Source organism: Coffea eugenioides, chromosome 1, assembly GCF_003713205.1.
Source record: "Coffea eugenioides isolate CCC68of chromosome 1, Ceug_1.0, whole genome shotgun sequence".
NCBI classification, from domain to species: domain Eukaryota; kingdom Viridiplantae; phylum Streptophyta; class Magnoliopsida; order Gentianales; family Rubiaceae; genus Coffea; species Coffea eugenioides.
In genome coordinates, this window is record NC_040035.1 from 7,488,122 (window position 1) to 7,511,282 (window position 23,161).

Here is a 23,161-nt window from a genome sequence, read left to right on the forward strand (position 1 = left end):
CCATACCAAGGGTTTTTTTTTTCTTTTTCCCCTAAATAGCTTAGGTCCCCCGCTTCGTTTCTTAACGGGGGGAAAAATTCCCCCCCTCCCCGCCCCATTAACCCCTGCGGGCACCTACCCCAATTGTCATTCCTAGTCATGGTCTCCTCAAACGGGAGTGCCATAGTCATAATTTTGCTCGCAAGGGCCTGTGTGCACATAACCCTTGCACAATCCTCATGATTTTCAACAGTATCAAGCATGTGTTTTTATGGGAATAACTTATTATTTTGTCATTGAAGGTATAAAGTAGGGATGACAGCGAGTCAAGTACTCTCGAAAATCTTTCTTTTCAAACTCTCCTTGCATATCTAAGTATATTACCAAACCGAGTTTTAATTCCTATTACCAAACCCTCTTACTTGTTGGTTGGATTACCTATCCAATACCCTCTATCCACTAAACTCAATAGTTCTAAAAAGGAAAATTAACCTTTATAAAACTAAAATCAATGCATACATCATGTTAAATTAACAGATTATATTGAGTTTTAAATTTAGGTAAAGCCATCAAACTTGTATGAAAAAAATCCAACATTTAATGAGGGGCAAATCAATATTCTTCTGTTTTTAATCATATTTCATTTGTGTTAGGTTAGAGTTGTATCTAATTGGGTTATAAAATTACGAGATGTGTAATCAAATTGTAAAATTGCAACCTATACATATTCAAAAGATCCCACTTGCACTAATATATACATATATATATATGTATATGAGGTAATAGGGATCTAGTATCGAATTTTTAGGATCCTTTTAACAAACCCTATCGGGTTACTCATTAGTAACTTCTCATCAAGACCAAATCCTAATGGATAATCAATTAGTTGTACAATTAGATTAACCATCGGGTTGAATAATGGCTTGGATTAACCAATGGGTCGAATACCAATGGATGTTCGATTTTAACCAACCCATTGCCATCTCTACATACAGGTAGATATAAATCATATCTTTACAAGAAAAAGCAGGTAACTAATGTAAACTAAAGGACACATGTTGTGATCTTCGAGTAAATTCCTTAAAAAGTTCGTGTAATCTAAAAGACACAGCCTCTAATTTTTTGAATAAATTCCCAAAAAGTGGGACTTTTTAAAAAATATTCTCAACGGGTGGTATTTTTCAGTACTCTTCCTGAAGTGTAAACAGTGCATTCAGTGAAGCAATATTTCCATAAAATGCACACTTGCATTACGTCTTTTTTTTTTTTAATTTGTCTAGGCATTTATTTGTTAGACACACATCCACTAAGTTCGTTTTTTAAACAACTTATTCGCCAAATATGTTTTTCTGTTTTTTCAAAACTTTTCACTATCTGTGAGCGTCTAGTTGCAATGGTTATCTGGTAATTGATTTGAAGCTTTGTACGCACACAAGCAAGTTTTGTACACATTCATTGCCATTAGGGCTTTGTACATACACAAAGCAATTTTATACAGCACTTACTGAATCGCAACACATACTGATTGGAATTAGTACTTGTAATGAGCAGAGTTGAGTCGGGCTAACTGTTTCGTTTGAGCTTTGTCCAAATTCATATCAAAACCCTGAATATTCAATTCATTATTTGCTAGTCAAATTTTGATAATTATGCGAATTATTGGAAAGTAGAAATCCATTAAGTCCCTATCTATTCCGCAGAAAACAACTTAAAACAGTAAAATGATAGAAGTCGTTGGTTTAGTCTTCATTCCATTATTTGTGGTTGGTAGTTGTAACGTTGTATATTTGTAATCCATAAGTGTAGATCCCTCCAATGTTATTACTTGTGATCATATCAAAAAGAAGAAAGGAAAAAAGGACAATGCTCGAATTTGCCCTTTTTTTTAAAAAAAAAATTTTTAGTGTGCTGTGTACCCTTTTTCTTGTTTTTAATAAAAAATGCATTTAATATGGATAATACCCAATAAATAAGGAAAGATCAATCATCCTCTCCAGCACACGTAAGAAATTTTTAAATGAGAGGCAAACGACAGAAAAAGCACAAGATAATGACCTAAACAAAAGCCCCAAATAAGAAAAGAAGAAAATAAGTTGTCAAGAGTCTGAACTAAATTGACAATTCAAGAGAAGTTTTTCCCATTCCACACAATTAGTTAATATCGTTTTTCAAAGTTTCTAGTTTATTCGAGAACTTGAAAAAAAAGAAAGAAGCTAAAATTTCACTTATACAGGAGTTTGAAGTTTAGTATATTCCTTTTTCTATCTCAAACATTTTTGGTTATACTTCCTATTCGGATTCTACTTTGTATTCTAAACGTATAACAAATGGACAGAAATGGTGATGACTAATGACGGGTTACTTACTGGCTTCTTTTTTCCCGCATCAGAAGCGTTGAGAGAAAGAGGGGGACACAAAGGCATATAGATACTCAGCTTCGGGCAACTAGAAGCATACTTGCCTGCACGGGGTTGATGGGCGATGAAGAAGGCTCATGGCTTAGGTAGGTGACATCCATTGCACTTTGGAGGGGTGCCTCCCCATGGCCTCCCCAAGTGGGAGAGGCAACGTCGTAATTTGTTGCAGCGGAGGCCTGTGTTCAAGCGGCCCCTGCCCAATCCTCCATGAAACAAATCTTTAGTATATCAGCAGCACATCTAGAATATGTGTCTGGTGGAAACTATTGGTGTATAAGATCAATTGATGCTCTTTTGAATTGTTTCTGAGAGGTAGAGATATATTTTTGGTTAAAGGAAATTGCCAAATAGGGTTGATCCATGTCTCATAACAAAGGAAATTGGCAAATAATTTGTTGATCCATCCACGTCTTTGTAACTCAACACGAGTAAAAGTCAGTCTGATATTAGGATAACTTATAAAAGTTCAACTTTGTCCCAGTTTGTGTAGGTAGAGAATGGCCGAGTATTTCATGTTTTGTTCAAAGCTTGTTTGAAAATTTTACCACCTAAAATTTTGTTTTGACCTCATATCCTTTAACATACACGCCTATGTTTGAACTCAAGTTTGAGCCGGACTCAAATATGTTGAGCTTTTGCATATTTATTCTGTTACAAAATCAAACTTTTCAATCTATTTATTATAATCAATCTTTGTTTTGATTTGTTAACAGCCCTAATTGTGATGCATAACAAGGCACTTCCATGTTTTAATTCTTAATTTGCTAGTCCAATTTAAACCACCAATTACGTCAATAATTGGAAAGTGTCCATTCCTTTGGCCCCTATTTAGTACAGAACAACAAAGTGTTTGTAAAATGATAAAAAAGTGGTTGATTTTTTCTTTCTTTTCCATTTTATTTTTGGTGGAAAAGTATCTTTTATCTTTGCATCTCTATTTGTTTAAGTTTTCCTAGTGTTAAAAAGCGGTTGATTCTTGGAAGTTCTAGTAGTCCTTGCATGTTTTGATATGTTAACAACTCTAGTTGTGATGCGTAGTAGCACATTTTCATGTTTTAATTTTTAATTTTCTATTCCAATTTGGACCATCAATTACATTAGTAATTGAAAATTAGCCATTCCTTTAGTCCCTATTCTGTACAGAACAATATAGTCATTTGTAAAACGACACTTAAGTTATTGGATTTTTCCAAAGTGGTTGATTTTTTCTTTCCTTTCCATTTTATTTTTGGTGGAATAGTATGTTTCATCTTTTTTTTTTCTCCGAAAGATATTGAAATTTCATTAAAATAAAAGGCACCAGGTTACTACAAAAACTCCCTAAAAATACCAGTGCCTTTCATCTTTGCATCTCTATTTGTTTAACTTTACCTGGTGTTAAAAAAAGGTTGATTCTTGGAGACTAGTAGTCCTTGCATGTGGCTGGTATTTCAGTCCATCAACTTTGACAGAATTAACTTCAAATTTAATTGCACAGAGTTACTTGTGGATTAAAGGTTGGAGAATGACATAAAGTTGATCATGTTCCAAGGAAGGCAAATCCCTATTATTATTGTTTAACCACTGAAGTTCCGAGAGACACTTTTTCTTCTTGATTTTTCTTTAATTTTTTCATTCTAGTAGAAAATTTTGTTGTGAACCAAAACTTAAGAAAAACTTTCCCTAAATCCGCAAAGTACACATTACTGAATTTGTTGCAAATTACGTTTTCAAAATATCATTATAGCTCTTGATTTTTGAGAACAAGGAAACCAAGTCAAGAAGTATCTATTTAATTTGTAATAGTTTTGTTTTGAGATCAACTGTTTTTAGTAGTTTTCTTATTTTAGGAATTGGTATATTGGTTACTATTTAATGCGTAGTTTAATTTATTTACTAAGGTGCGTTTGATAAAATTGAAATCTGAAATTTGAACTCTAATACTTGAAATCTAAATCAATTAATTTATTGAATTGTAAATACTAAAATTCTAACATTTGAGCACATTTTGCATTAAATGATAAATGAATAGTTTATCACTTAATTTTTGGAGTAAGTTTTACTTACATAGCTCAGATCCACTTAATTAATTAAGATTTGTTCTATTTTTTACTATCAAATACGTCTAAACATGTTAAGATCTGAATTAATTAAGTTATCAAATAAAATCTGAGTCTAGTAGGCTACATATACAACACTTCTTGGTAGTGGCGGAACCAGAAAAAATTCTTAGTGGGGGCAAAAGCAACAGTCAAATTTTTTATCTATTGTTTTTCCAGTTTTTTAAGCAAAAAAAAAAAAAAATTCACCAACAAGTACAAATGATGCATATATTCCATGAAAAACATAAAAAGACAAATGCAAAATTATTAATGTAATAATAATTTTATTTCAAAAACAAACTAAACTATTTACAATTGCTCACTGCGAGTTTTTATATTTTGATAACTAACTTAGTTGTGGAAGTAAGAATGGCTCTCGGTTGTGGAGGAAAAATGGGGGACCGGTGGAGGGAAGGGAAATTGGGGAGTGAGACCCAAAGAAAGTGAATGATATGATTGGTATTTGCTAGTTGAAATAAAAAGACTTTTTTTATCTTATTTTAAATGAAATTTGTGCCCCACGTATCTTTTTAGAATTTTAGTTTATGAACTAATTTAAAAAATTACGTAATTCTTTCACATCTTTTCTAAGAAAACTCTGGAGGCACACTTAAAATTACATCAAAATTGTATAAGTATTATAGGAATTTGAGGGAGGTAGTGGGAGCCCGTGCCCCCACGTTAAATATGCCCCTGCTTCTTGGAATATTTTTCTTAGAGAGTCTAATAGGGTCTTCGATTTTATATTATTTTAGATGTTTACATTATTACGAATTGTTTAATCTCTCTCCAAAGATAACTTTGGTTGATTGTTTCCTCTCAATTCTACGAACCTATTACAACACAAAAAATTTAATTTCTACAATGTCCAAGCAAATTCATCCAACTCAGCTAGCAATAATAATCGCATTATCAGGGCAACTACAAAAAGAACTTCTGGCGACAAAAAATAGAAATACCATATTTACTTATTAAAAAATGGCTACAAAACTAAAAAAGATAAAAAAAAAAATCCACCATATCAAATTGCAATATTATTTATTTATTCATTTGCTTATTTTATTGCAGGTTGGAGTCCTTTTACTATAGAAGAAGATCTCGCAATTTGAATGGGAAACACCCCATAAAACTGAATCCCAGTAGGCAAAGACAACAGAGCTATAATCAAACATGCTCGTTCCCAAGTTCCCACATCGAAGAAACAAAGAGGCAAGGCGGCTGGAGGTCTCTTATAAAATGCTATGGTTTGACGACGTAAAACATACTTACCTGGACGGGGCGATGGGCGATCAAAAAGGCTCATGGCTTAGGTTGGCGGCCTCCATTGCACTTGGGAGGGGTGCCTGCCTATGGTCTCCCCAAGTGGGAGAGCCAACGTCATAATTTGTGGCAGTGGGGGCCTGCGTTCGCGCGGCCCCTACCCATCTCTAGTTGTTAAATCTTCTCTGCGTTCGTGCCTGCCTATGGTCTTATTTTTCTTTTGTTTTTGTTGTAGAATGCCATGAAAGACCGTATGTCTGCAAAAAGGTATGATATTGATGGTCAAGTTGGATCTGCATTCGCCTCCTCTTCCTCAGTTTTGTTTTGTGCGACTCTCCACTTTTCTGTTAGCTTTCTTCCTTATTCACTCAACACCATACCCCAGCTCTCTCCACCCACTTTTCTGTCAATTGCTACCTTCAACTAGAGCTGTTAATCGAATCGAGTCGAGTATTTGGCTGCCGAGCTCGATTCGAGTTTAATTCGAGCCGAGCTCGACTCGAGCTCATTAGGAAAACGAGCTTTAAAATGTGTTCGAACTCGACTCGTTAAATGTACATGTAGCTCGAACTCGAGCTCATGCAAATTAACCTTAATAAAAATCTATAATTTTTAATTTTTATAATTTTGATTTTTAAAATAACAAATATGCCATTCATTAACGAGCTCTAACGAGCTACTCGAGTATCAAACGAGCCGAGCACTCGGCTCGTTAGCTAAACGAGCATGTTTCGAGCTCGAACTCGACTCGTTAACCAAAATTAACGAGCCGAGCTCGAGCCTTAACGAGTCGAGTTCTAACGAGCTTTCGAGCTACTCGATTGACTTATCAGCTCTACCTTCAGCAGGACGCATCCTCTCTTCCCTTAGTTTTGTTTTGTACGGCTGATTCAAATTTTCAACTTGATTTTCAAAATTGAAACTCTTCCGTTTGGTCCATCATGTTCCCGTTTTGGCTAAACAATTTTTTTTATTGGAACGACGCCGTTTTTGGGGCCTCTTGAAGGTTTCCTGACGTGGAATATTCCTCGCCTCACAATTCAGTCTTGTGAGAAGACCGTTCAAGAGCGGTCGGTCTGATGACCGCTCCTACCCCTAATCCATGTTTTATAGGCATGGAAGTTATATTCACGTGCATCACAATAATGTACAGCTGAAGATGGGAAAAAAAAAAGAAAGAGGAAAATAGATTTCTTTATTATGGTGAAATAGGAAATTTGGCAACAAAATGATGGAAAATAATAACTAGGAAATAGTGTTACGTAAGTAGTCTAAAAGTGATTAAGGGGACAGATACCTAACTCGATTTGGGACATAGAAACTAGTGTATATATATTATGGTTTAACGGTTAGGACAGATAAACTAGAGATCCTCGATTTAAATTTCTATATTCCTGTTCTCGTTTCTTAAATCTCTTATAAAAATTTTAAAAAAAAAGATTATATGACCTGATTTTAGGCGAAAATTTTAACTACTATAAGAACCGAGGCAATATGTGCAGTGCCATATTTGTCAATTCATTTATTGAGCTTTTTGGAAACTTATTTTATCAATTTATCATCATTATTATTGTGATTATTATTATTGTTACTATTATTAATTATTATGATTGTCATTATTACTATTGTCATCGTGGTCATCGTCGTCATGGTCATTATCATCATCATGATGTTATATTTAGTGAAAATTCTTTTGTCTCTTTTTGCGTACTATTCTCTCAATAGTATCCCTCAATGATGATATTGGTTTAAATTTACCATTTTTAAACTTATTAGTATCCAGCGGTGAAGAGTACTTATTGCACCATCTAATGGTGGATTTAGCTTGAAGGCACAAAATCCAAAAAGGAAATTAGAATCTCCCTAAAATTAGTAGGTTTTAAGGTCCTTTGAAAGTCACTTACCAATAACTATGATATAGTGCTGTGAATAGACAGGCACGTGGGATTGTAAATGGGGGAGATCAATATGAAATATTTTGGCTGAGCTTATGTGTCTAATGGGCTGGGAAGAGATTGGGCTTCTATATGAGGCCCAATTTAAATGTTAGCCAAGTTTTGACTTCATTAAATTTAGCCCCAATTAATGCTCATTCCAAATAATTATATATAATAAAGTATATAATTAAGAATCATATAAGTATAGTTTGTAATATATATATGTGTCAAAGTAATAAGATATAATGTGATAATTGTATCACATTATATAATGTGATATTTTTATCGGTGTGTAGACAAAATTATGTGATAATTGTGAGCTAATAGGTCGAAAACCCTAATACTTTTGTGAGTTGAGTATGTGCCCAAAAGGTCAGTCCAAAGCTTGAAATCTATTACTTTAGCCTATTTTTTTGGATGAGTTAAGTTTGAACTTATCAAAATCTAACAAAATCTAACTCAGAAAACCCAATTGACAACTCTACCGGCATATCTCATAAGTCATACCACAACTAACAAACAGGTTTAAGGCCGTTCAAAGTGCTTATAAAAAGCTCTGTATGGGCAAAATAAACGTATCTGAATGGAGTCAATGGGCAATATGAGGATGGCTTAGGTTGGTGACCTCAAAGCAGCGCCAGTCCATGGTCTCCTCAAGCGGGAGTGGCAGTCATAATTTTGCTCACAAGGGCTTGTGTGCACATAGCCCTTATACAATCCTCACAATTTTCAACAGTATCAAACATGTGTTTTTATGGGAATAATTTATTATTTTGTCATTGAAGGTATACAGTAGGGATGACAGTGGGTCAAGTACTCTCGAAAATCTTTCTTTCCAAACCCTAACCTGCACATCTAAGTATATTATCAAACCGAGTTTTAATTCCTATTACCAAACCCTCTCACTTGTTGGTTGGATTAACCTTCTAGTACCCTCTGCCCACTAAATTCAATAGTTTGAAAAATGAAAATTAACCTTTATAAAACTAAAACCAATGCATGCAGCATGTTAAATTAACAAATTAAATTGAGTTTTAAATTTAGGTAAAGCCATCAAACTTGAATGAAAAAAATCAAACATTTAATTAAGGGTTAAATTAATATTCTTCTGTTTTTAATCATAATTGTCTTCATTTGTGTTAGGTTAGAGTTGTATCTAATTGGGTTATAAAATTACGAAACTTGTTATCGGATTATAAAATTGCAACATTTATATACAAATTTCAAGTTCGAGATATCCCACTTACACTAATATATATATATATATATATATATATATATATACATATGAGGGAATAGAGATTTGGTATAGGATTTTTTGGATCCTTTTAACAAACCCTATCGGGTTATCCGTTGGTAACTTCTCATCAAGATCAAATCCTAATGGATAATGAGTTAGTTGTACAATCAGATTAACCATTGGGTCGAATAACGACTTGGATTAACCACTAGGTCGAATACCCATGGGTGTTGGATTTTACTCGACCCATTTCCATCTCTATATACACTTAATCACAAATCATATCTTTACAAGAAAAAGCAGTAACTAATGTAAACTAAAGGACACATGTTGTGATCTTCGAGTAAATTCCTAAAATAGTTTGTGTAATCTAAAAGACACAACCTCCAATTTTTTGAATAAATTCCCAAAAAGTGGGACTTTTTTATAAATATTCTCAAAGGATGGTAATTTTCAGTACTCTTCCTGAAGTGTAAAAAGTGCATTTAGTGAAGCAATATTTCCATAAAAAACACACTTACATTACACGTTTTTTTTTTTAATTTGTCTAGGCATTTATTTCTTAAACAAACATCCACTAAATTCGCTTTTTAAACAACTCATTCGCCAAATACGTTTTTTCAAAACCTTCACTGTCTCCGAGCGTCTAGTTGCAACGGTTATCTGGTAATTGTTTTGAAGCTTTGTACGCACACAAGCAAGGTTTATACACATTCATTGAACCTCTGTACACATTCATTGCCATTAGGGCTTTGTACATACACAAGCAATTTTATACAACACTTACTGAATCGCAGCACATACTGATTGCAATTAGTGCTTGTAATGAGCGGAGGTGAGTCGGGCTAATTGTTTCATTTGAGCTTTTTCCAAATTTATATCAAAACCCTGAATATTCAATTCATTATTTGCTTGTCCAATTTGCATAATTATGCGATTTATTGGAAACTAGAAATCCATTAAGTCCCTATCTATTCCCGCTTGGCAAGCGAGTTTTTTAGGTGTTTGTCTAAAACTTTACTGTAACTTATTATAGAAGTTTTTAAAAAAAATTTTGAAGTGTGTAAATTTTTGAATATTTTGAAGTGTATAATTTAAAAACTTTAAGAAATTTTTTGAGGTTATTGTAGCTAAAGTTTTTAAAAAACTTGTAGCAGACAAACTTGGCAAAAAACTCAATTGCCAAACAGGGCCAACAACTCAAAATAGTAAAATGATAGAAGTCATTGGTTTAGTCTTCATTCGATTATTTGTGGTCAGTAGTTGTAACATTGTATGTTTGTAATCCATAAGTATAGATCCCTCCAATGTTATTACTTGTGATCATATAAAAAAGAAGAAAGGGAAAAAGGACGATGCTCGAGTTTGCCTTTTTTTATTATTTTTTTAGTGTGTTGTGTACCCTTTTTCTTGTTTTTAGTAAAAGATGCATTTATAAATAAGGAAAGATCAATCATCCTCTCCAGCACATGTAAGACATTTTGAAATGAGAGGCAAACGACAGAAAAAGCACAAGAAAATGACCTAAACAAAAGCCCCTAATAAGAAAGGAAGAAAAAAAAATTGTCAAGAGTCTGAACTAAATTCACAATTCAAGAGAAGTTTTTCCCATTCCACATAATTAGTTAATATCATTTTTCAAAGTTTCTAGTATATTCGAGAACTAAACAAACGAAGCTAAAATTCCACTTATACAGGAGTTTGAAGTTAAGTATATTCCTTTTGTCTATCTCTAACATTTTTGGTTATACTTCCTATTTGGATTCTACTTTCTATTCTAAACGTATAACAAATGGACAGAAATGGTGATGACTAATGACGGGTGACTGACTGGCTTCTTTTGTCCTGCATCAGAAGCTAGCGTTAAGAGAAAGAGGGACACACAAAGGCATATTGATACTCAGCTTCTGGCAACTAGAAACATAATTACCTGCACGGTGTTGATGGGCGATCAAGAAGGCTCATGGGTTAGGTAGGTAACATCCATTGCACTTTGGAGGGGTGCCTCCCTATGGCCTCCCCAAGTGGGAGAGCCAACGTTGTAATTTGCTGCAGCGGAGGCCTACGTTCACGCAGCCCTGCTCAATCCTCTATGGAACAAAGCTTTAGTATATCAGCAGCACATGTAGAATTGTTTCTGATGGTAAATATTTGTGTATAAGATCAATTTATGCTGTTTTGAATTGTTTCTGAGAGGTAGAGATATATTTTTGGTTAAAGGAAATTGCCAAATAGGGTTGATCCATGTCTCACCACAAAGGAAATTGGCAGATAATTTGTTGATCCATCCATGTCTTTATAACTCAACACGAGCAAAAGTCAGTCAGATATTAGGATATATTATAAAAGTTCAACTTTGTCCCAGTTTGTGTAGGTAGAAAATGGCCGAGTATTTCATGTTTTGTTCAAAGCTTGTTTGAGCTTGTTTAAAAATTTTGCGACCTAAAATTTTTATTGACCCCATATCCTTTAACGTACACGCCTATGTTTGAACTCAAGTTTGAGCCGGACTCAAATATGTTAAGCTTTCTTATATTTATTCTGTTACAAAAATCAAACTTTTCAATCTATTTATTATAAGGGATAATTTCAGAAACCTCTCCTGAGGTTTCTAACAATTTCACTCACCTCTCGTCAGATTTGAATAATTACACTAACCTCCCTTCATGTAGTAAATTGACTATAATATCTTTCACTTATAAATAATTTCTACAAAAAAAATCCCTACAACTATAACTAGTCTTTCATTCTAAAGCAACGGTTATCACATAAAATAAACTTTTATTCTCTCTCTCTGACTTTCTTTCCTACCTTCGTTCTTCTACACCTCATAATCCACTATTTTTCAGTAAATTGCCATCTACATAACCATTTAATACATCTCAAATCCTCATTATTATGGAAATAGATCCTCTCTCCCTTTTTTTGTTTCCCTTTTTTTGTAAGTATTATTGAATTGAAATTGTCAAATGACAAGTTACCAAATCAAATTTGTTGTCAAACTAAATGAAGGTGAAAAGGATGGCAGTGATACAGACAAGAAAATAAAAATAATAGCTAAAAAGAGAACATGGATTGAGGAAGGTTACGTTATTATGCCAATTGTGTAAAAAAGAATTTTGGGATATAAAAACTGCAATTAGATTTGCCTAAAGACATGGGATATGGTCTCTAGTGTTACTTTTGGTTGCTCCGTATTAGTATTCTTGGTGGGTTGGATTATTTTATAATCAACATGGTTGCACCCATTTAAATTGAATTTGGATAGTGACATTGGTCAATTCAAACACTGAATTTAGGCAAAAAAAAATGAGACTAAAGATTATGTTGAATGCAAACTTTAATTGTCATAGTTGATTTGCATGGAAAGTTTTGAAAAGGGGGGGAGGGGAGGGAAGGGAATTAGTAGGTTGTCAAAATTGTGAGAATATGGGGATTAAGTTGAAGTGGTTTATTGAGTTTATTAGACTGGTGGTTAGGTCATTTACAATAGTTGCAACATGTAAGAAATTTATTAGTGAGTTTTTTTCTCCTTCTAAGTAACAAAGGGGTATTTTAGGATTTTTTAGGACAAATTTAGCATACTGGGTCTATATTGTTACTGAAATGCTAATCATAGGGGAGGTAAGTGTAATTTTTTAAAATAGAGGGGAGCTTCCTGAAATAGTTAGAAACCTCAAGGGAGGTTTCTGAAATTATCCCTTATTATAATCAAACTTTGTTTTGATTTGTTAACAGCCCTAATTGTGATGCATAATAAGACACTTCCATGATTTAATTCTTAATTTGCTAGTCCAATTTAGACCACCAATTACGTCAATAATTTGAAAGTAACCATTCCTTTGGTCCCTATTACATACAAAACAACATAGTGTTTGTAAAACGATAAAAAAGTGGCTGATTTTTTTCTTTCTTTTCCATTTTATTTTTGGTGGAAAAGTATCTTTTATCTTTGCGTCTCTGTTTGTTTAATTTTTCCTAGTGTTAAAAAGCGGTTGATTCTTGGAAGGTCTAGTAGTCCTTGCATGTGACCGATACTTCAGTCAATCAACTTAAGAGAATAAACTTCAGATTTAATTGCACAAAGTTACTCGTGGGTTAGAGGTTGGAGAATAGTAGAAAGTTGATCATGTTCCTAGGAAGGCAAATCTCTATTAAAATTGTTTAATCAATGAAGTTGTGATAGATTTTTTTCTTAGAAAGTTGATCATGTTGCTGAATTTTTACTACTTAAGTAAATATGAATATACAGTTCTAGATTTATGATTATTATAAAAATTTAAATTATTTAAAAGAATATTTGTAAAAAAATAATAGCTACCAAGTTCTTGATTTGGGGTACATGATTTGATGTATAGCTAGTATCATATTATAGTAAAAGTCTGTAAACAAATTTTTAAAAATTAATAAATAATTGAATATTTAGAATACATTAATAATTTTTTAAAATTAATATAGGTGAACATGTAGGATTGTTGTTAATTTTGTATTTTAAATTATTTATATTTGTATAAATTCGTAATAAATAAAAAAAGACCATACTAAGGCACAAGAAAAATTCTAGTCTCTATTAAAATTGTTTAATCAATGAAGTTCCGAGAGATTTTTTCTACCTGATTTTTAAGAATTTTTTTCCCTTTTAGTAGATAATTTTGTTGCGGATTAAAGCTTAAGAAAAACGTGCCTTAAATCCACAAAGTGCACATTGATGAATTTGTTGCAAATTACTTCTTCAAATTATCATTATAGTCATCATTTTTTGTTAGAACAAGGAAACCAAGCCTAGGTTATCTATTTAATTTGAAATAGTTTTGTTGGGATCAAATGTGATAAGTGCATATTTTGAGTGATTTAAATGTGTTTTATTATCTAGTTTTGGTATGTTTTATTCACTTTTATAGCTAATGAATTTATGTTTCTAGTGAAGTTAGCATTTTATGGTTTAAGTGTCAAAAATTGCATTTCTATGGATTAAAATATTGAAACTTCATATTTTTGTAGGTTTAATGATTCAATCATCAAATGGTGTGAATTGAAAATATAATTAGATGATTTTTGATGATTTGAAGTGATTTAAAGAAAATATGAAGTGCCAAATACTCAAAAGAGGAAATGCAATCAAGAATAAAAGAGGAAAAGTTTGATAGTTTTGACACTTGTTGGTATTTTGGCTATATCTTGAGCTACAAGCATTGGATTGAGATGATTCTTGAGTCCTTTTGAAACTAACATATAGCTCTACATTTATTATGAGACATCAAAATCCATTTCATGAGTTTTCCTTGTCAAAAAGTTGAAACACAGTCGGTCATTTCTGTTATTGAAAGCTGAAATAGGGGATTGACCAGTCGAGGGTATTTTGATCATTTCTCAATCCATAGAGCTCCAAATTGGATGATTCTTGAAGTATTAGAAAGATAACTCAAAGATCTACAACTTTCATGTTTTGAAAAAGAGTCAATTCAGCCACCATCATAAAGAAAACATCAGTTAAATTGGTAATAAAGTCACAGAAGTGAAAACGTAATTCCATTTGAAAGATAATAACATTCAATTAACCGGTAATTTCATTTGAAAGAGTAGTTAGGAATTCTATACCTCAAGGAGTTTTTTATTGTTATTTTTATCACTTTTATTTCTTGTTTATAGTGTAGATTTAATTTCTTGCACTTGTGATAGTTTAAATAATAAAGGAGTTTGAAAACTATTGGTAATTGACATCCTTCCTTGTAAGTTCGACCCTTAAAACTCTATACTTAATCTTGACTTGTATACTTGTAGAAATCACGTATGGAGTATTTAGGATTTTATAAATGTAAAACTTGATTGTGGAATGAGACGCTCGTCAAAATGCTTAATATTTTTCTTATTTTAGGAAATGTATATTAATTACTACTTAGTGCATAGTTTAATTTATTCACAATTCTAGTAGGCTACATATAAAACGCTTGTTAGAATATTTTTCTTAGAGAATCTAATAGAGCCTTAGGTTTTATATTGTTTGAAATATTTACATTATTGTGACTTGTTTAATCTCTCTGCCAAAGATAACTTCTCTCAATTCTACGATCCCATCAGAACTCCAAAAATTTAGTTTGACAATGTCCAAGCAAATTCATCCAACTCAACTAGCAATAATAATCGCATTATCAGGGCAATTACAAAAAGGACCACTCGCAACAAAAAAATAGGAATATTGTATTTTATTTCATTAAAAAATGGCTAAAAAATAGCCAAAAAAAAAATAAAAATGGTCCACCATATACAATTGCAATACTATTTATTTATTCATTTGTTGCAGGTTGGAGTCTTTTCTACTATAGATGAGAATGTCGCAAGTTGAATAGGAAATACCATAAACTGAATCCGAATCGGTAAAGGCAATAGAGCTATAATGAAACATGCTTGTTTCCCACATCGAAGAAACTAAGAGGTAAGGCGGCTGAGTACTCTTATAATATGCTATGCTTTGACAACGTAAAACATACTTACCTGGACGGGGTCGATAGGCGATCAAGAAGGCTCATGGCTTAGGTTGGTGACCTCCATTGCACTTGGGAGGGGTGGCTGCCTATGGTCTCCCCAAGTGGGAGAGCCAACGTCATAATTTGTGGCAGCGGGGGCCTGCGTTCGCGCGGCCTCTGCCCATCTCTACTTCCCAAATCTTTTCTGGTTTTGGTCTTTTTCCTCTTTGGTTCCATAGCCATAAAAATCTGAAACTATTCTTTATATTGTAGAATGCCATTAAAGACCGTAAAAGATGTAATATAGTTCCTAAATCTTCTCTGGCTTTGGTCTTAGTCCTCTTTGGTTCCGCAGCCATGCATGAAAGTCTGAAACTATATTTTTTCTTGTAGAATGCCATGAAAGACCGTATATCTGCATAAAGGTTTAATATTGATGGTCAAGTTTGATCTGCATTCTGTTTATAGGCATGGAAATCATATTCACGTGCATCACAGTAATGTTCAGCTGAAGATGATCAGCTGAAGATGAAAAAAAAAAGAAAGAGGAAAATAGCTTTCTTTATTACGGTGAAATGGGAAATTTGGCAACAAAATGATGGAAAACAATAACTAGGAAGCTGTCGCACCCATTTTTTAAAATAAAAGAGAAAAAAATTTGGTGTCTACAGAAATAATACTAAGTAATTAGTCTAAAAGTGATTAAAAGGACAGACACCAAACTCGATTTGGGACAACACTGTAAATTCTTTACTACGTCATACTTTGATTCAATTGTGGACGGATTACGCAAAATTGATTTATAATCCCTTACAAAACATTAAGTTTCAGGCTGCGGATTGGAATTTACTCCTCTAAAAACAAGTGTGTTATATATATATATATTTTGGTTTAACTGTTAAGGAGTTAATTGCATTATAGGACCGATAAATTAGACGTCTTGGAATTCAATTTTCTTGTTCCCATTCCCATTTCTTAAATCTCACTATTTTTGTACTAAAAAGATAGCTAAAAAATTAGATTATATGCCCGATCTTAGGCAAAAATTTTAATACTATAAAAACTGAGGCAATTTGTGTAGTGCCATATTTCTCAACTCATTTGTTGAGCTTCTTGGAAGCTTACTTTATCAATTTATTATCATTATTGTTGTGATCATCATCATCATCATTATTATTGTTATTGTTATGTTGATTATTATTGTTACTATTATTAATTGCTATTACTATTATTATTATTATTATTATTATTATTATTATTATTACTATTGTTATCATCATCATCATCAATCATCACCTTCATCATTATGTTGTATTCGGAGAAAAATTCTTTGGTAAGATACCATCCCTCAATGATGATATTGGTTTAGATTTACCATTTTTAAACTTGTTGGTGTCTAATAGTCAAGAATACTTATTGCACCATCTAACGGAGGATTTAGCTTGAAGATACGATATCCAAAATGGATTTTAGAATCTCCCTATAATTAGTAGGTTTTGAGGTCCTTGAAGAGTCGATTACCATTAACTAATCATATAGTGCTATGAATAGATGGACATGTAGAATTGTAAACGGGGCAGGCTGGCTCGAGATCAGTTTTAAAAATTTTGGTTGACCTTATATGTTTAATGGGCTAGGTAGAGATTGGGCATATATATGAGGCCCAATTTAAATATGAGTTTGGATTTCATTAAATTTAGCCCCAATGAATGCTCAGTCTGAATAATTATATATAATAAAGTATATAATTAATAATCATGTTATTATAGTTTGTAATTTATATATATCAAAGTAATAAGATATAATGTGATAATATTATGCAATGTGATATCTATATTTATGTGTAGATAAAATTATTGGAATAATTGTGAGCTTCAACCAAGGTTGAAGTAGGTCTGAACCCTAATGCTTTTGTGAGCTGAATATGCGCCTCACAAGATAAGTCTAAAGCCAAAAATCTATTACTTTAGTCGTTGTTTTTGAATGAATTTTGTCAAAATCTAACTCAAAAAGCCCAATTGACAATTGTATTGGCATATCTCATAAGTCATATCAAATCTAACAAACAAGTTCAAGATGGTTCCAAGTAGACATGGTCACGGTTCCATTTTGAACCGAAAACTAGATCGAACCGAACTGCATTGGAACTGACAAAAATCGGAACCAAAACTGTAGTGGAACCTTAGGTAAATGTTCTGCTTCTGGTTCTCTAAAAATAGAACCAAAATCGAAACCTGCAGTTTCAATCCTGGTTAGAATCGTTACAAAAAAAAAAAAAAAAAGAGACAAAGTTCGACTTGGACCGTTGGATGGACACTTGGACTTCGAGACATGAAGTAGCAGTTGCTAGCTTGCAGCTACTTGATGCCGACTTTATCCGTTTCAGATAAAGCCGTTGCTTTAACAACGACTTTTTTAATATAGCTGTTGCAAACTATTTTTTTCAAGTTTTTTTTGTCTATAAATAGTTCTCCAAATTGCATTTTCTCTCACACCAAAATTTTGTCTTCTCTCTTCCATATCTAATACTCTCAATCTTTTGATCTACTTTCTAATTTCTCCACTTTTGCTCTTATTTGCTCGCTTTCAATTTGTCTATATTATGCTAGTTTTTTAATTCATTAATGTCTATAATTATATGTACTGGACTATTACTTGCAAGCTTTTTCATTTTTACTTATTTGCTATCAAATGGCAAGTTTTGTTAGTGGTAGCTCATCTTCAAACAAGGGCAAAAATATTTGTTGCAATGTTAGCCCAAATGAAGTATTCACATTGATGATGTTGATATTTCAACTCAAGAAAGTTAATACATGGAGACCATTTTCAAAGAGCAAACAATTGAAACTGATGGAGAAAGTGGTAGAGCTCTTAAGTCTCAGATCTTCACGATGCACTTCGTCAAAGTTGATGAAACTAAAGCAAAATACAATTATTATAAAAAAATGTTACCAATACAAAATGGGAGATGGCTATGGAAAGTATCACAAGCATATGAAAAGTGTCATCCTCAAGAATATGGCATTGACAAAAAACAATCACAAATTACCAGGTTTGCTACTTCTAACCTTTCTTTATTTCGATATAGTCAGGAAAGAAATAGGAATGAGATAGCAAAAATGGTAGCTATTAAACATTTATCCTTTAGTTTTGGTGAAAAGTTGGGTTTTAAGAAATATTGTCAAAATGCTTTAAATCCTCAATTTAAATCTGTTCTTAGAACCATTCTTAGATGAACACTTAAAAATATTAGTAATGGAGGAAAAAAATAAGTAATTTAATTATTTGCATATTTAGATAGTCGTGTGTCCATATGTTCCAATATTTGGAGTGATCATTTGGCAAACACATTCTTTTATGGCCATCACTTGTCATTGGATTGATAATGAGTGGAATATGCAAAAAAGAATGATACCTTTTTTGTATTTTTGATGACTATCACACTGCTTTACATATTTTTAAAATGATTAGTATTATATTGGAAGAACATGGTCTATGTAAAATAATTTTTTTTTTCAATTTTCTTTGATAATGCATCTGCAAATACCGCTTCTATTAGAGAGTTATGAGATCTTTGTCGACCCAGATTAGGTGGTAAATTTTTTCATATTAGATGCACATGTCATATTTTAAATTTAGCTGTGCAAGATGGTTTAAAAGCACTTGAAAATCATATTAAACTTATTTGAAAAGCAATTTCTTATTTGTGGGCATACCCTGAAGTAATAAAAGAATGGAGCACTCTTTGTAGGGCTAATGGAAAAAATCGCAAAAGATTATCAAGAGATGTTCCTACCTGTTGGAATTCAACATTTGAATTACGCAACCAATCTTACAAATATAGTGAATTATTATTTGCATTTTTTGCTACGAACATGACTGATATAATGTTGCTTGAAAATAATTGGATTGTTTGCAATAAAATTTTAGAAGTTTTAACAATTTTTAATGATGGTGCTTATACTTTGTCTGTCAATAAGATTGTTTCCTCTCAATTCTACGAACCTATTACAACTCCAAAAATTTAATTTCTACAATGTCCAAGCAAATTCATCAAACTCAGCTAGCAATAATAATCGCATTATCGGGGCAACTACAAAAAGAATTGCTGGCGACAAAAAAAAAAAAAGAAATACTGTATTTACTTATTAAAAATGGCTAACAAAAAAAAAAAAAAGATAGAAAAATCCACCATATCAAATTGCAATATTGGTTATTTATTCATTTGTTTTTTTATTGCGGGTTGGAGTCTTTTTTTACTATAGAGGAAGATCTCGCAATTTGATAGGAAACACCATAAAACCGAATCCCAATAGGCAAAGACAACGGAGCTATAATCAAACATGCTCGTTCCCAAGTTCCCACATCGAAGAAACAAATAGGCAAGGCGGCTCGAGTACTCTTATAAAATGCTATGGTTTGACAACGTAAAACATACTTACCTGGACGGGGTCTATGGGCGATCAAGAAGGCTCATGGCTTAGGTTGGTGACCTCCATTGCACTTGGGAGGGGTGCCTGCCTATGGTCTCCCCAAGTGGGAGAGCCAACGTCATAATTTGTGGCAGTGGGGGCCTGCGTTCGCGCGGCCCCTGCCCATCTCTAGTTATTAAATCTTCTGTGGTTTTGGTCGTATTCCTCTTTGGTTCCACAGCCATTAAAGTGTGAAAATTTTGTTTTTGTTGTAGAATGCCATGAAAGACAGTGTCTGCAAAAAGGCATGATATTGATGGTTTGGTTGGCTCTGCATTATGTTTATTATAGACATGGAAATCGTATTCACGTGCATCACAGTAATGTTCAGCCGAAGATGAAAAAGAAAAGGAAAGAGGAAGATAGCTTTCTTTATTGTGGTGAAATGGGAAATTTGGCAACAAATTGATGGAAAATAATAACTAGGAAATAATATTAAGTAATTAGTCTAAAAGCAGTGGCGGAGCCAGAAAAATATTTCAGTAGGGGCAAAAATAACATTACAATGTTTTATCTGCTCTTTTTCTAGTCTTTTAAGCAAAAAAAAAAAAAAAAAAATTTCACCAATAAGTACAAATGATACGTATATTCTATGAAAAACATAAAAAGACAAACTCAAAATTATTAATGTAATAATAATTTTATTTCAAAAACAAACGAAACTATTTACAAATGTTCACGACGAGTTTTCATATTTTGATAACGGTTTACGACTTTCTCATTTTGAACTTCACGAAGTATATTTTTCTCAATATAAGTAACTAAACAATCATTCATCCAAGTGTTTCCCTTTTTATTTCGTAATCGATTCTTCACTATATTCATAGCTGAAAAAGCCCTTTCTACTGTAACTGTAGCAACAAGCAAAATCAAAGCTAACCTTAAGAGCATATAAACCAATGGATACACAATATCTCTCTTAGTCTCCACCAACCTTTGAGCTAGATAAGAGATTTTTCTTAAATCGAGAAATTCCTTAGCTGATTTCAAGTCATTAATATAAGTATCCAATTCAGTGTCAAGTGCAAGAATATCTAACTTAGAATATCCAATTCAGTGTGGGATGGCAAATGGGATGTGCTTATGAGCAAAGTTCGGTGCGGATAGATTTGTGGCTCTGTTGGGGGGAAAATGGGAAACCAGAGGAGCAATAAATGATGGAGGAAAGGGAAATTGGGAAGTGGGGACAAATGAAGTAAATAATGGATTAAAAAAGAGAGACCGTCGGTTGTGGGGGGAAAATTGGGGACAGATGAGGAAAGGGAATTTGGGGAGTGGGGGCACACCCAAAATTACGTTAAAATTGTATAAATATTATAAGAATTTAAGGGGGCCCCCAGTGCCCCCACCTTAAATCCGCCCCTGTCTAAAAGTGATTAAATGGACAGACACCAAACTCGATTTGGGACAACACTGTAAATTCTTTACTATGTCATACTTTGATTAAATTGTAGACAGATTACGCAAAATTGATTTATAATCCCTTAAAAAATATTGAGGTTTGGACCGCATAATGGAATTTACCCCTCAAAATATATATTATGGTTTAACTATTAGGACAGATAAACTAGAGGTCCTGGATTTAAATTTCTATGTTCCTGTTTTCGTTTCTTAAATCTCATATCAAGAAATTTAAAAAAAAGATTACATGACCTGATTTTAGGCGAAAATTTTAACTACTATAAGAACTGAGGCAATTTGTGTAGTGCCATATTTGTCAATTCATTTATTGAGCTTTTTGGAAACTTATTTTATCAATTTATTATCATTATTTTTGTGATTATTATTGTTGTTACTATTATTAATTACTATTATTGTCATTATTACTATTGTCATCGTGGTCATTGTCATTGTCGTCGTTGTAATCATCATCATCATGTTATATTTAGTGAAAATTCTTTGGTCTCTTTACATACTATTCTCTCAATAGTATCCCTCAATGATGATATTGGTTTAAATTTACCATTTTTAAACTTGTGAGTATCTAATGGTGAAGGTTACTCATTACACCACCTAATGGTGGATTTAGCTTGAAGGTACAATATCGAAAAAGGAAATTAGAATCTCCCTATAATTAGTAGGTTTTAAGGTCCTTTGAGAGTCAATTACCAATAACTATGATATAGTGCTATGAATAGACAGGCATGTAGGATTGTAAAGATCAATCTGAAAAATTTCAGCTGACCTTATGTGTCTAATGGGCTTGATACGATTCTCAGTACATCAAGACGAATCGAGAACGTGAACCACAAGTTCTGGATCTAAATTAGGGTATAACGTTTGGGGATGGATGTCTTAATCTATCTTGGACCGCTCAAGAAAGATTAACACGGGTAGAATGACGCCACAATCAAAATGAATATTTGATTAATAAGTCGATGAAGCAACTTAGGCCAATTCTAAGATGTTCAAGAATGGCTTTCACAAACCAAGAGAGCTCTTTCTCACAGGGAAGAATCTGAAAATTTTCTCAAATATTATTCACTTGTGAAAAATGTTAAAAACTAAGGCATATTTATAACGTTTTATACGACCCAACTTCTAATCGAACTAGAACTCAATTAACTAAATATTAACTACTAAGAATGGACTCTTAAAATTTGGCCAACATGGCATTAATATGGCTTACTATGGTTAACATGACCTTAAGCCAATTATTTCCATCAACTAATGACTCACTAATTCCAAACTAATCACGGATTAATTGGAAATTTGCTAACAAAATATTGACACTAACAATTGTAAAGCTAAGCCAAACTAACAACTACAGGAAACGACACTTGACTTGATGATCAACAACCTGATGATCGCAAATTCGGTCCAAACAACTTGAACTACTTCATTGCTGGCTAGATTCCCTATCAAGGCTAGGTAGAGATTGGGCTTATATATGAGACCCAATTTAAATGTGAGCCAAGTTTTGACTTCATTAAATTTAGCCCCAATTAACGCTTAGTCAAAATAATTATATGTAATAAAGTATATACTTAATAATCATATTAATATAGTTTGTAATATATATGTATATATATATCAAAGTAATAAGATATAATGTGATATTTATATCGGTGTGTAGACAAAATTATGTGATAATTGTGTGCTAATAGGTCGAAAATCCTAATGCTTTTGTGAGCTGAGTATGCACCCCACAAGGTAAGTCCAAAGCCTGAAATTTTTTACTTTAGCCTTTTTTAGGATACGTTAAGTTTGAACTTGTCAAAACCTAACAAAATCTAACTCAAAAAATCCAGTTGACAACTCTACCGACATACCTCATATGTAATAACACAACTAACAAACAAGTTTAAGGC

At 32.7% G+C, this 23,161-nt stretch overlaps 5 non-coding genes across 5 annotated transcripts; all 5 read left to right on the forward strand.

The window, feature by feature from the left end:
• Positions 1-2,432: 2,432 nt before the first annotated feature.
• LOC113752955 lies at positions 2,433-2,593 on the forward strand. Its single transcript, XR_003464937.1, has one exon. It is a non-coding gene; the product is annotated as a U1 spliceosomal RNA (small nuclear RNA).
• Positions 2,594-5,738: 3,145 nt separating this feature from the next.
• Positions 5,739-5,898, forward strand: LOC113752668. Its single transcript, XR_003464891.1, has one exon. It is a non-coding gene; the product is annotated as a U1 spliceosomal RNA (small nuclear RNA).
• Positions 5,899-10,836: 4,938 nt separating this feature from the next.
• Positions 10,837-10,997, forward strand: LOC113752743. Its single transcript, XR_003464902.1, has one exon. It is a non-coding gene; the product is annotated as a U1 spliceosomal RNA (small nuclear RNA).
• Positions 10,998-15,398: 4,401 nt separating this feature from the next.
• On the forward strand, positions 15,399-15,559 carry LOC113752589. The gene has a single exon (XR_003464880.1). It is a non-coding gene; the product is annotated as a U1 spliceosomal RNA (small nuclear RNA).
• A 4,253-nt stretch (positions 15,560-19,812) lies between these two features.
• LOC113753254 lies at positions 19,813-19,973 on the forward strand. Its single transcript, XR_003465009.1, has one exon. It is a non-coding gene; the product is annotated as a U1 spliceosomal RNA (small nuclear RNA).
• Positions 19,974-23,161: the final 3,188 nt, after the last annotated feature.